This window comes from Toxorhynchites rutilus, chromosome 3 (genome assembly GCF_029784135.1).
Source record: "Toxorhynchites rutilus septentrionalis strain SRP chromosome 3, ASM2978413v1, whole genome shotgun sequence".
Lineage (NCBI taxonomy): Eukaryota > Metazoa > Arthropoda > Insecta > Diptera > Culicidae > Toxorhynchites > Toxorhynchites rutilus.
In genome coordinates, this window is record NC_073746.1 from 233382149 (window position 1) to 233397884 (window position 15736).

Consider the following 15736-nt stretch of genomic DNA (forward strand, 5'->3'; position numbering starts at 1 on the left):
TTAGACACTCCTTCCGCTCTCTAAGAGTGGGCTGTCATACAAATGAAACACAGATTTCTGCATAACTCGAAAAACAATCAAGTAAATGGAGCCAAATTTGGCGTGTGAAGGTTTTAGGGGGCACGAAACGTTTCTATGGTGAATAAACTCCTCCCACCTTCTCTAAGGGGGGTTGCCATACAAACGGAATACAAACTTCTGCATAACTCGAGGTTTATGGGTATGAGAAATGTTTCTATAATGGTATGACACTCCTCCCTCCTCTGGAATGATGAGGGGGTCCCATAAAAATATTACACATATTTCAACAAAAAAAAATGCAACCAAACATGACAATTGAAAATTTTCGGAAAACTTTGAAGGAAAAAAGGAAAATTCGGAAAATTAAATTCTCATATGTTCTACAATTACATAGTGACAAGTACTGTTAGTTCATTTGATGTTTGCGCTAGCGAAATTGATCTTTGTTCGAAACTGGAAATGGGATTTAATGTGATGAAATGCACTCCTATATCTTCTTCTATCTATACAAAAAAAAAAAGGATCGCCGGATGTGTTGATAAGAGCAGAATTCGAGGAAAGAATTGTCCGATTTAGGGCTGTGTTTATTCTATCATATCTTCTGTATAAAACATTTATTCCAAATAACCGAGAAACATGTTATTTGCAAGTGGTTGAAAAATCTTGAACGAGAATTATGTCTGAAAATAATCTGATATTATAATGATGAGTTTTGTTAGAAATACTAGGAATTTTATAGTAAAAGGTAAATTCAACGGGGTCGAATAGAAGATCAATCAATGAACAGTTCTGCGATTGGACCCATGAACTTTCTCATAGTAAGAAAACGCGAATGTTTGAAGATATTGATAACAAAAAAAAGTCACAAAAGGTTGTGTCCGAGACACGACCGCATAGTTGACGTAGGATTACGTTAGGCTATCTGTCGCATGCTGATTTTGGATGTTTGAAAAAATATATTGTTAAACTCTTTGATAATGATCTGATGGCCCTGAAAAGGGCCGTTTAGTTTGGTTGTTGGGTATTTTTTGTTTTTTGGCAGCGGTAGCTTTTTCGGAGCCGCTGCTGCCTATTTCTGTTTTTATTTTGGTGGTTTTCGTTGACACCATCACGTCGAGCTAAACGGCGAATAGCGAGTTTGATACACTGGATATTGTCATGTAGAACCTTGCGATACGCTTCGATCCTCCTTTGCCTTCCTTGCCGCATGAGGTCATGTTGGTTGATGTTGATCTGATGTGACCACACTTAAAACACTAAAAACATATATGTTTACCGATCTGAGCGTCGAACAAAATGAGAAATCTGACTGAGCAGCAGCATCAGCAGAAAGAGAGAACATGCCTGAAACTTTCTGCTCATGATGTTTGCTGTTGCCATCAGTACTGGACCGATGCGGGACACAGCTCGATTTTTGATGTTAGGCCTCGATGTTTACCGCCGCTGCTGCTGCTACTGCCACTTAAGTTCGATATGAGACACAGCTCAATTGTTGGCCACTCAGATTCGATGCTTCGATGTCTTGAAGTTCACTGCTGCACTTTCACGATTCCAAGAAGCGTGTGCTCGCACTTCTGATGGAGAGAGCGTGCCCGAAATGCTCCGCTCGCGATCCTTGCTGCTAGCCGCGTCCACTGCTGCTGCTATCCACTGTTGTCCGTTCCACGTCCGTTGTAAAAATGAATAAAATCCACTTTTACAACTTACAACTTAAATGCATTTTTATTCAGATGTTTTGCTATTTGCATACATATTTTACAGTTCAAGTGACACAGTCTGGGCTTTACATCTTTGGTTCAGCTTTTGGATTTAAAATCATACTGTTAAGCAAAAGTTCCTTATTTATAATTTGACAGTTGTTCACCATTTTAATGGTATTGTTTGAAATTAAATTTGAAAGAGACTACTTATAAACTACTAACTAACTAACTAATAACCAACTAATTAATCTACTATATACAAATTTTTTATCAGGCCAAATTCAGAGGATCTAGATTTCTCAACAAATTTAGCTTTTGTTTCATACATAATTGCATCTAGTTTTTGGATTTTAGCCTCTTGGTGTAGATCCGAGATCCTTGTGTCAAAAGGACGATCAAGAATCATCCTCAATGCACGATTTTGCGCCACTTGGAGTTTGTTCCTGTGAGTCTGAGCACATGACCCCCACACCACAATTGCATAAAGGATGGCAGGAGCTATGATTTGATTGTAGACGGCCAGTTTGTTCACCTTTGAGAGACGGGATCGTCGACAGATCAGAGGGTACAGAGATCGAACCAAAGCGGAACACCTATTCAAATTCTTCTCCACGTGCTGACGGAAGAGGAGTTTCTGATCTATTACTAGCCCCAAATATGTTACTTCAGCGGACCACTCAACACTTGTGCCATTCATCACCACAACGCAAGATGGAGGAGGTTTGAGTTTGGGAGACTGCCTGTGCAGGAACATGATTGTTTGGGTTTTGGAGGCATTGATTTTAATTTTCCATATGTTAGCATATTCAACAAAGGCGTCAAGGCATCGTTGAAGCCTGTTTGTTATTTCACGAGGCATCCTCCCCTTGACGGCAATTGCGGTGTCATCTGCGAACAGAAAGGACGCGCAGCCATCTCCCAGGGGAGGAGTGTCAGAGGTGTAAAGGCTGTACAGCAAAGGGCCCAGCAGACTTCCCTGCGGGACCCCTGCCTGGATGGAAAATGTGTTTGACAAACAGCCATTCAACGATACCCTGAACGACCTTTGCTGAAGGTAACACCGGATGATTTTCACGAGATAAATTGGAATGTTAAAGGAACAGAGCTTATATACAAGCCCGTCATGCCAGACACAGTCGGAAGCCTTTTCGACATCCAACAGTGCCAAGGCTGTGGACTTGGATACAGCCCTGTTCCTTTGGATGGTGTTCATCACTCTCACTAGTTAGTGGATAGTCGAATGCCCCCGTCTAAACCCAAACTGTTCAGGCAGGAGGATGTTGTTGACCTCAACAAATTTTTGCAATCGGAATAAAATGATTTTTTCAAAAAGTTTGCCCAGCGCTGAAAGGAGGCTGATAGGTCTGTAGCTTGAAGGTAGAGTTGGATCCTTCCCGGGTTTGCGGATCGGCACGATCTTCGCTTCTTTCCAGATGCTTGGATAATAGTGCAATTCCAAGCATCGATTGAAGATGTTGCTGAGCAGCGAGTAGACTTTGGGAGTGAGCCTTTTCAGGATCAGGTTGAAGATTCCATCAAACCCGGGAGCCTTCATATTCTTAGTGGCCTTCAGCGCTGAGCAAACTTGTTCTGCATTGACCTTATCTTCCCGAGGTATGGCACATGGGGAGGTATCTAGTTCTTGGACGCACTGCGCAACCTGCTGTTCGAGCGGACTAGCCATATGCGAGCCAAGCAAATGCGACGATGCAATGTGATTGCCTATCGCATTCGCTTTCTCAATAGGCGCAACGAGGAGACTATCGCCGACCTTGAGAGGAGGAACTGGTTTCGGATGGTTTTTCAGCACTTTGGCAACCTTCCAAAATGGTCTGGAGCGATCATCCAAGTTTTGTACGGTGCGCCCGAAGCTGTTGTTTCGAAGAGAGACCATCCTGGAAGCAATCTGCCTGTTCAGATCGGCCATCTCTTCCTTTCTGCCGAGATCCCCGGTCCTCTGAAACTGGCGTCTACGCACATTTCGCAAGCGGATCAATAGTTGAGTGTGAGAGTCAATAGCAACGAACTTACCCCTCACAGGAACACGTCGCACACACGCCACATCAGCCACGGAGATGGCGTATTGAAGTCCCTCTAATGCTTGGTCGATGTCCTCCACTGAATGCAGCAGCGGGTTCTCCTCGAGGTGATGGTTCACCATCCTTCCAAACGCCAGCCAGTTGACGTGATGGTAATCCTTTCGAAGGTAGATGGCTGGAACAATGTTGACCCCTACTTCAGCAACCACCGGAAGGTGATCGGAGCTGAACTCGTTTACCGCCACCGGCTTGGTCAGCATGATGTTTGAAAGGAAGATGTCCAAAGTCGATGGATTTCCCGCAGGTGAGGTGAAGGTTGGCTCGTCCGAGAACTGTACCGCATACTGCCCATGTTGCGCGTGGTCGAAGAGAAGCCGCCCGTTTTGATTTTGTCGGTAGTTCCGCCAATCCTCATGGCGGGCGTTGAGATCACCCCCAACAACAAAGCGAGAAGAGGTGCGAGTGATGGCAGTCAAGTCATTTTGGAACTGACGCGCCATCATGTTGCTGTTCGGACACTGATGAGGACAGTACACGGCAATGAAATGGATGTTGCCGTTTGTCAATGCGACCTCCACACTAATCGCCTCGATGACCGACGTGCGAACGTGCGGAAGTATGTTGAGCTTCAGGCCTTTCCGTACGATGACCGCAACACCGCCCCCCCTAGAGCTGGTGCGATCAAGCCGGATGATGTTGTGATCCGGCAACCAGAAACTGTCACCGGATTTTAGGTGGGTCTCTGAGAGCAGACCCACGTCGATGTTGTGTCTGCCGACGAAATCAACAAACTCGATGGCTTTTGCTCTTATCGAGCAAGCGTTCCAAGTGGCAATTTTCAGAGACCTAAGAGCCATATTCAATGATAAACTTACCAAGCACATTCATCTGCTCGGGCTTGTTGCGGCACGCGCGGAGGGCGGTCGTCATCTTGTCAAAAATTTCCAGTAGCTCCGTCGGGGTGAACTTTTCGGAGTTGGTTTCAGTTTGTGGTGGGCGCCAAAATCCAGGGGGGATGGGAGTCGAGCGCTGTCCGGCGGGCTCGCCGGAGGTACGTTGAGGAGGGGCAGCTCGATCCCGAGCGCTTGGATGAGTTGTTTGCTGAGTGGGGCGAAGCGGAGGAAAATCTTCTGCTCTAAACGACTTCTCCTTCTTCCGCCCCGGTTGATTGTTGATAGACGCCTGCTTGCGGATATGTTTGAAATTTTCGCGTTTCGGGCATTGCCGGTCCGAACCCTGATGAGCGCCGCCACAGTTGATACATTTGTACTCCACTTTATCAGCTTTGTCCACTGGGCAGTCACCAGTGGCGTGGTCCTTAGCACACGTGCTGCAGCGAGGTTTGATGTTACAGTTGCGGGTGCCATGTCCAAAATTCAGGCACCGCTGGCACTGGGTGACGTCGCGACGGCCGCCACGGTAAGGTTCCCATCGGATTCTCAGGGAAAAAAGAGAGCGGATCGCTTTGAGGGCATTCAGTGTCACCGTCCCTTCCTGAAAGTGCACCAGAAACAGACAGTCCGGGTACATCTTCTCGTTTTCACCTCTACGTTTAATCCGGTAAATGGCGGTTACGACTAGCTTAAACCGATCCTTGAGTTCAGCGGTGATCGTCTTCGGGTCGTAGTTAGACAGGCCGCGAATAACAGCCTTGAAGGGTTTGTCCCCCGGGATGTCGTGGGTGAAAAACTCAATATTGGAATTCTTCAAAAACGCCACGACCAGATCAAATTCATTCCGCGTACGGAGGAAAACTTTAGTGCCGATGCCACATAGCTTATATTCTGCTTTAACGCCCATCGATGCAAATTCACTGATGAGTTTGTCGAGAGCGACCGCCTTCACCACCAGCGGAGGGAGTTTGATTTTGGATGCTGCCTCAGTAGCAGAGTTTGCATTTTCAACCGTCGCGCCGAAGTCGCCTACTCCAGTGCCGTTCGATGAGGTGTCACAGTCGCGAAGGCTCGACTCTGTGCGGGCACTTTTCACCGCGCCACCATCGCGTGCATCATTAGATGACGCTTGCCTTGAAAATTTATTGCCCCTGGCAATGCGATCATTTTTTGCAGGGCTCGAGCCTGCCTTCCTCTTCTTCTTGCTCATCACACACTACGCGAAGCGTCAAATTTATGACGCGGTAAGAAGAAAACACACGATACGAATAACGCGAAAAACGAAAAGAAAAAACCACACGACGATATCCAAGTTGGATTACCACTGGTGGGGTCCAATCTTAGATCGAAGCGCAGCGAAAGCAAAGTGAACTGGACTGCTCAACAGTCCGATGCCGAATGAATAAAATCCACGAACGCTCCATCCTTTTATATCATTTGGTATGTGTGAAGTAGGCGCCTCCTACTCGATTGTCATGCAGCTTGCCGGTGAACGAACGAATCGGGCGCGAAAAAGAAATGACGTCAACTTCGATCAATCAGGCCTAGGTATCTTCTGTTTGGATAGTGGTTGAGATTTTTTAATTGTTCGATTGTTAGTTACATGATATATATTATTTTATTCAATGTGAAAAATTATTATGGAGTGCCGACAACGTATGATGCAAACATCTCATCAATCCATCATGAAATAAATGAGCAATAAGCGTTTGAAATTGGACGGGTCGCTCATTTATTTTCTAACGATAATTTATTTTCTAACCGGGAAGCAGTTGACATACTACGCTGCGCTTTTATGTACATGAAAAACCACTTTTAACATGCGGGGGAAAAATCTTATATGAAAATTGCCAGATGTCAATGTTGCCAAGCGTAGTTATTGATGGTTAACCCTTCCGTTACGAGCGTCGTCTATAGACGACATCCGCGCGACGAGCTGTGTGTACGAGCGTCGTCTTTAGACGACATGAAATTCATACTGCTCTTCGATCACACCAGCGCGATGTGCATACTTTTCGGCGCAGTGCTCCGTACAGGGGTAGCACTTCGGCGGAGCACACTGCCGTAATAAAAGGGTTAAACCGACGCCGAACCGAATAGCGATGAACGCACCCATATCACGAACTTCGACATTTGATTTGCTATTATGGTGCTACTCGCCCGTGTAGTTCGCGCAAAGGCATCGGCAAAATATTATTTTAGAAAATTCCTTGAGGCATGACCGGAGCCGTTTCGCTATATATATATGCATACATATGTCATTCGCCTCCCTTACCGCATCCAGTCAGGCTGGTTGATGGAAAGTATGTTTCTGACGTGATAAGTTTCCTGTTAGTTGCACATGATCAAAGAAAATTTAAAAGTAAACAGTATTTTTGATCGTAGTTTTATATCATTTTTATGATAAGTGGAAAACAATAAATTAAACTCTTTCGTTTCAAAGCAATATCGAAAGTCCTGAAAAGGACTGGAATGGTTAAATGGGTTGTACGGAATCTGCTGCGTGCTAATGTGAGGTTTCAGTCGGATGTAGCAGTTTTTAACTTTTTGGCAGCGGTAGTTTTTTCCGAGTCGCTGCTGCTTTCCTTGGCTTTGGCATCTTCGGCTTCTGTGCGTCGGTTTGCAAGGGTTTCGTTGACACCATCACGGTGAGCTAAACAACGGTAAGCGGGTTTGATACACTGGATGTTGTCATGTGGAACCTTGCGATACACTCTTCCTCAACTGAATCCTTTGTCTCCTTTACCTCCATAACCGCATCCAATTGTATTGGTTGATGTGAACAGGAGTACCAGCAATGCACACTAGAAACACATATGTTTATCGATCTGAGCAAACAAGAATGAGAAATCTGACTGAGCAGCAGCAGCAGCAGTAGAGAAAGAGAGCATGCCTGAAACTCTCTACTCATGATGTTTGTTATTGCCAACAGTAGTGGACCGATGCGAGACACAGCTCGATTGTTGAGGTTGAGCCTCGATGTTTACCGCCGCTGCTGCTGCTACTACCACTTATGTGAGACACAGCTCAATTGTTGGCCGCTCAGATTCGATACTGTACTTTCACGATGCCAAGAAACGTTCTCGCACTGCTGACGGAGAGAGCGTGCCTGAAACGATCCGCTCGTGATGCTTGCTGCTGCCACTAGTAGTAGACCGGTTTCAACAACCGTTGCTACTGTTTGCCGCTGTTTATGCTGCCATAGAAGTGCGATGTGAGACACAGCTCGCATTTTGACCGCTCAACTTCTATGCTCGCCTATATATTAGCCGCTTTCACTGTTGCTGCTCTCCACTTGTTGTTGTCCGTTCCACGTCCGTTGTAAGAATGAATGAGATCCACTTAAAAACTTACTTAAAATTGCATTTTTATTGTTCGGTTTGTGCATGTACAGAGTTTCAATTTTTTAAGTGATACAGCTCTAGTCGCTTTTCAGCTTTGTTAGATTAGATTTCTACTAAATTTGATATACTGTTTTTACAGCAAAGTTTGTATGCTATTTGTGCTTTGGCACTTGAAATTTAAATTGAAATTAAAACTACTTATAACTACTATTTACACTTAATACTAACATGTACACAAAAAAAAAAGAAGAAATCGAAATTTAAACAAGGGATCTGATAAATTGAAATTCTGAACTATTCGCTTTTTCCATTAATGTTCTTCTTGTTTCAGCGAGTTTCTCTTCCACTAGGAGTATGGCTGCTTCATCGTGTAGATCGACTGTTCTGGTCCTAAACGGTACATTTAGGATCATCCGGAGAAACCTGTTCTGAGTTCTCTGAATTTTATTGCGATGCGTTGCCGCACAAGAGTCCCACACTGGCGAACCATAGAAGATTGCGGGCGCTACAATCTGCTTATAGACAGCAAGTTTGTTAGGCCTGGAGAGCCTGGATTTGCGACAAATTAGCGGGTATAAAGCTTTGATCAAAATTGTGCTTTTGAACAAAACTTTATCCACATGCTGGCTGAAGAGTAGTTTGGAATCAATGGTTACACCAAGATAAGTAATCTGTGAGGACCACTCAATTGGCTCACCATTGACTACTACTTTGCAGTTAGGCGCTGGTATAAGCTTGGGAGATAACCTGTGATGGAAGATGATAGTGTCTGTTTTTGTAGCATTGATTTTTATTTTCCACGACTTAGCGTAGGAAACAAAGATATCAAGGCAATTCTGAAGTTTGTTCGTCAGCTCCCGTGGGGTTCTTCCTTTTACTGAAATTGCAGTATCATCCGCAAAGAAGAAATAATTGCATCCAGCAGGAAGGTTCGGAAAGTCTGACGTAAAAATGTTAAATAAAATCGGTCCCAGAAGACTACCTTGGGGAACACCTGCATTAATGAGACAGTTTTCTGACTCAACACTGCCCAGAGAAACTCTGAATGTTCGATTTCGGAGGTAACTGCGGATTGTTTTTACCAGATAAACTGGAGCATTGGAGAGGCAAAGTTTGTAAATAAGCCCATCATGCCAAACATTGTCGAACGCCTTTTCAACGTCTAACAATGCCATAGCTGTGGACTTAGATACTGCCTTATGTTGTTGAATTTTTTGTTTGAGTCTTAGCAGTTGATGGATTGTGCTGTGACCCCTACGGAATCCAAACTGCTCTGGGGGAATAATATTATGTTCGTTGGTAAATGCTAGTAAACGGTTAAGAAGAAGTTTCTCAAATAGTTTACTTATAGCCGAGAGCAAGCTTATTGGCCTATAACTCGAGGGAAGTGTGGGGTCTTTTCCCGGTTTGACCACAGGTATGATTTTTGCTACTTTCCAAGCAGATGGGAAATAATGAAGTTCCATACATCTGTTGAATGTGTTAGCTAAGAGTGCGTATACCTTGTCATTAAGGTTTTTAATGACTAAGTTGAAGATACCGTCAAAACCGGGGGCTTTCATGTTTTTAGTGAATTTGATGGCTGAGCGGACCTCATAAATATTCACTCTTTGATCATTTGGAAGGTGCGAAGGTATTGCGTCAAAATTTTGAAGATGATGCTCAACCTGCTGCTTAAATGGGCTTTGATAAACAAGCCCAATATTGTGCGAGCGAAGGAAATGTTCACTTTTTCTGAAGAAGTAATCAAAATTGAATCACCTGCCTTGAGTGGTGGTATTGGTTTTGGGTGAGACTTCAACACCTTGGCAACCTTCCAGAAGGGACGAGAGTGATCCTTCAGGTTGCGGATTTCGCGTTCGAAGTTTTTGTTTTTAATTGCATCTAACCTGAAGGAAATCACTTTGGTGAGGAAAACTGCAGCATGTTTTTTGCCAAGCTCTCCAGTCCGTTGAAATTGCCGCCTATATATGTTACGCAATCTAATTATGTACCGAGTATGGGAATCAATGTTTAGAAGCTTACCCCGAACAGGAACCTGCCGGATGAGAGCCTCGTCTGCCACTGTTATTGCGCGCTGAAGGCCATCCAGCGCACTGTCGATGTCGCCAGTCGTCACCAATGGAATATCATCGTCGATGTTACGATCCACAAGTCGACCGAAAGCCACCCAGTCAACGTTGTGGTAGTCTTTTCGTTTAAAAAGCGGGGCAGCTTCCACAGTTAGCTGCGAGGTGAATAGTACGGGATAGTGGTCAGAGCTTAGGTCATTATGGACCCGAGGTTTTGACGCTCTCACATTCGTGATCACAATGTCCAACGTCGATGAGTTCCCTGCTGGAGAAAGGTATGTCGGGTCATCCGGAAAGGCAATCTCGTACAGATGTTCTTGGTAATGTTGGTATAAGAGGGTGCCGTTTGAATTGGACCGCTGGTTATTCCACAGTGAGTGGCGAGCGTTGAAGTCGCCACATAAGATAAAGCGAGTGTTGCTACTGTTGATGGTGAGAATGTTTAAGTCTCGCTTGTACTGTTCTGCCAGTCCCGAATTGGTTGTGCATTGTCGAGGACAGTAAGCCGCGATGAACCGTATACCACCAGCTCCTGTCTTAATCACCACTCCGACGGCCTCCACAACACTCGTCTTCAAGTGCGGTAGGATGGAAAAACGAATGCCCTTTCTCAAGACGATTGCAACTCCACCTCCTCTAGAGGTGACGCGATCCAGCCGGACAATGCTGTAGTCAGGCAACGAAAAACTGTCGTTTGGTGTTAAATGTGTTTCTGTTAGCGCGCCAATATCTATTCCGTGTTCGGTGATGAAGTTCGCCAACTCTAGTTTTTTCACTCTGAGAGAGCGAGCGTTCCACGTCATAAATCGGAGCGAATTACGATCCATAATGTTCGATAAAGGATGCCAGAACATGGAGCTGGTCGATTTTAGATTTGCATTGACGGAATGCGGTCAACATAGATGTAAAGATTTGCATCAATTCACCTGGCGAGAAAAGCTCCGATGATGTTGATGCTGAACGTGGATCTCCACGTTGGGGCTCTAGAGGAGGTGGTTTGGGTCCTACAGGAGGTGGTTGGGCTAGGCGATGTTGCACACTCCAGGCAGGAGCCAAGTCAGCTGCTTGACGGATGGGAGCCAGTTGTGACGTGAGTGCTGGGAAATCAGCATCCTGTAGCACAAATTGCTTCTGTGTTTTTGTTACTTGCTGCTTCCTCGCCACCGCTTGTTTTTGGATCCGTTTAAATTCTTCGCGCTTTGGGCACCTCCAATCAGTGCCTTTATGTTTAGCAGCACAATTTGCGCATGTGGGCTCGGTTTCCGGATCTTTCATTGTACACTCACTTGTTGAGTGTGATTTTCCACACGTTGCACAACGGGGCAAGATGTGACAATTTGGGGTACCATGCCCGAAGTTTAGGCAACGTTGGCATTGGGTGACATCTCTCTTGCCACCTCGGTACGGTTCCCATCTCACGATAACCGAAAATATTGTTCTGATCGCTTGCAATGCTTGGAAGGTGGTCGTTCCTCTTTGAAAATGTACTAGAAACAACCTGTTGTTATACTGGTTTTTCTGCTCATTTCTCCTAGACATTGGAAACACAGCCAGCACATTCAACTTGTAGTGATCACTCAGTTCTTCACTGAGAACCTCAGGCTTGAGGTCAGGGAGCCCTCTAACAACCACCTTGAATGGTTTCACTCCAGGGATGTCATGGGAATAGTATTCAGCATTTTTCGTTTTCGGGTACAGTAAAACGCTATCATAGTGTGCTTTGTTGCTGCACACTATTTTGGTTCCCACACTGCATAACTTGTACTCAGCAGGAATTTCATTCGATGATAAATCCTTCATCAAGGTGATGAGGGGAATGTTTTTCACCATAATAGGTGGCACTTTTTGATTCTTTTCACCAACTGGTTTTGCAACACCACTTTGCGGCTGGGAAGAGGACCCGCTGATGTGCGGAGTTTTCACTGAGTCATTTTCTTTGTTTCCCCCAGATACACCAGACATTGATGAAACTGACGCATTTGATATGTGTCTCGATTGGCTCACAGAATGATTGCCATTGATACTCCGCTTTCTCTGCTTCTGATTGGAAGCGGTACCACCACTCAATTCACCGAGCGAGTTTGTCAAAGACTTTGTCTTCTTCTTGCGCTTCGTCATTGTTCGCACCACTTGCACTTCGACCGTTTATTGGTTTAATCGTTCGGAGCTCTCCAAAGTGCGTCTGAACAGCACGAGAGTTGGATACTATGAATGAGATCCACGAATGCTCCTTCCTTTTATATCATTTGGTATGTGCGAAGTAGGCGCCTCCTACTCGATTGCCATGCAGCTTGCCGGTGAGAGAACGAATCGGGCGCGAAAAAGATATGACGTCAATTTCGACCAATCAGAACTGGGTATCTCTGTTTGGATAGGGGTTGAATTTTTTCAATTGTTCGATAGTTAGTTATATGATATATACTATTTTATTCAATGTGAAAAATTGTTATGGAGTGCCGTAATCGTTTGATGCAAAAATCTCATCAATCCATCATGAAATGAATGAGTAACAAGCGTTTGAAATTGGACATTTTTCACGATGCGATCGATTTTCATTTTTCAATTTGTACCCCAATATGTTCCCGAAAGACGTAATCCTACGTCAAAAAACAAATTTTGGGTGGGACGAAGTTTGCCGGGTCAGCTAGTTTTTGAATAAATTTGGTTATAACTTTGTAGTACGAGGTTTTGCGTTAGAATGTTATGTACCACAATGAAGCTTACCTTTTTCCTTTTCAATGAAAAATAACCAGAAAATCATTTATTTGATATTTTTCTTTTATTTGACGTTTTTATATTTCAGAAAAAATTGACCTACTAACTCAAGGTCAATATATAGGGCATGTCTATCATATAATAGCCATGTTCTTTTTGGTAAAATAATAAGCTTTTTCCAGTAGAGGTTTCCTTGACTATCAATTAATTATCTAAATCAAAACAAAAACATTTGACTAATATCATGTTGTCAAGTGAAAAAACAAATTCAAATTCTCATCTTTTGACGTAGGACTACGTCTTTCATTTCTATACCGGGGTGTAAAATCAAAGTTTCGAAAACGAAAGCGTTACGCCGGAGACCGAGATTTTGAGCGTTAATAGCTCCTAAACAACTGAACGAAATGGTATGATAAACACTTCATTCGAAAGATAAAATGTCTACGCGTTATATACTTGTTACTTTTTCATCCAAAAACTTGTTTCAATAGCCTTAAAATTGCTTTCAAAACAGGCTATTGAGATCACCAATCGGTATATAGGCGAGTGCCGCTCGTAAACCCACTCAGTTATAATTGAACAGCGATTGGAGCATGTTATCGCTGTTGTGGTGAAGCTAACTTCGTTTATCACGAAAGCGCTGATGAACGGTGTCACCAAGAGCCTGTTTGTGCACCTTAGGCCAGAAGGGAATCCATCAGGAGAAGAGTGATGCCACGGTTCCGCTTGGAACATCGAAGCAGCCGCCACACACACATACACGCTCGTTGCTATTATCGTTGCTGAAAAATAATCTACTACTTCCCCTGGGAATTGAATAATACATTCATGCGAAAGAGTTTATTTTGATGTTTTCTATCCATAGAACACTGCAACCAAATACATTTGGTTTTGTGGTTTTTCAATCAATCGCAATTGACAGGAAAGCTTTTGAATATTATTTTCCCCCCCTCAGTAGATAATTTTCGTATCCAATATTGGATGCATAACATGAAAAACGGAAAATTTTTCACATCGCGAAAGTCATGTAATTTTCGAGCGATTATTTGCTTCCTACTCATATAATGCTGCGACCAGCTACATTTCGTTTTGGGGTTTTCAATCAAGTGCGATCAAAGTAAGACCACGTCTTTCGGCAATTTATTAGAGGTGCAATGAATCTTAAGGAATTCCCGCTCTACGCGCACTGGCAAACGATGTTTACTCAACAATTTCTCAAACGAGAAATGGGTGAGAAAGGATTAGCGAACGCAATAACGACAAACGGGAGAAAGAGATGTTTGGAGGTTGAAGGAAATTGGCAGAAAACATCTTCATTTTTCATTCGCTATCCAACTCTTGACGAGTAAAGTTCAGTTTCGTTATTGTGCGTTGCCACTTTTACTATTGTGCGATTGGTATAGTGTACGAGTGAAGGTCATTGCTGTCCGCTTTCGAATTGACCATTTGTGAAGTGGAACAAAGGAAGCAGCGCTCTTGCAGCTTGCAGCCCTTGGCGGCTGTTGAACATTGGCATAACGGGATCGCCATCGTGTGGCTGTCGTTAACGGAAAAATTATCATCACGTGACCGTGTGAGCTATTCTTGCGCTATTGTGTTGATCCATAGCGCGTAGCCTCTGTCTCTCCCTGGTTAGGGCAGTAGAGCGCAGTATCGGAACAACATTTATATTAAGGTACACATATTTAATATTAATATTATTGTTCAACTCATATGTTCATTGCTTAATATTATCATCATAATTTTTTGTTTGTTTGTTTTGTTATTTTTTTTTTTTTGAGATTATTGTTAAAATCAATAATAGATTAGAAATAAGACAAATTTTTTTGTAAAATGGAGAATAGTGGAGGATCTCCAGAGATGGAGATCTCCGATAATGAATCCCATTCAAGATCTGGGAAAAAACATAAACGAGTCCCTCAAAAAGAAGATAATTCTTCTGGGGACGAATCTGCTCATCCTTCCAAGCCCCCCTCTAAGAAAATAGCAAGCCTCCCTTCTGAACCCACTATTACTTCCACTCCCCCTCTCCCATCATCGATTTCGCTTCCCCCTTCTGATGTTTCCGATCCAACCCAATCCTCGTCCTCGTCCTTGTCCTCGTCTTCTCCCTCTGTTGTCTCCGCTCCACGTGTCAGAGTTTATCCAGAAGATGCACCTGGAACTGGTCCTTGGGTTGTTTTCCTCCGGCCAAAACCAAAAGGAAAAAGCCTTAACGTGATTCAGATCATGAAAGATCTGGCCAGATACACTTCTGTATCTGAAATTCGCAGGGTTAGACCGAACAAATTGCGGGTTGTCGTGAATGAACGGAAACACGCAAACGAGATTGTTGCTGACCAACACTTCACTCTCGAATATAGAACATTTATACCCTCCCATAACGTAGAAATTGAGGGGGTGATAACTGAAACGGGTCTGACGAGCGAACAAATAAAAAAAGAAGGAAAAGGCAAGTTCAAGAAGCTTCCCTCAATGGAAGTAAAGATCTTGGACTGTCGCCAACTCGGGAAACTCTCCCATGATGGGGACCAAACTAAATTTATGCCGTCAGACTCGTTTCGAGTCACCTTTGCTGGTGCCGCCCTCCCTGACTACGTTATGGTGGACAAATTGAGACTACCTGTGCGACTCTTCGTGCCAAAGCCCATGACTTGCAACAAATGCAAGTCAGTTGGTCACACTTCGGATTATTGTGCCAACAAGGAGCGCTGTGCCACTTGCGGAGAGCAACATGAGGGGAAATCCTGCAGTGCGACTGAGCATAAGTGTCCATATTGCGGAGGATCCCCACACGCGCTCTCAGCTTGTGAAACTTACAAGAGTCGCTGGGAGAAACAGAAGCGCTCTTTAAAGGAACGCTCGAAGCGCACTTTTGCGGATATTTTAAAGGGCGCTTCTCCACTGGCCCAACAACAACAACAACCAATCTCAACACACAATATCTTTTCC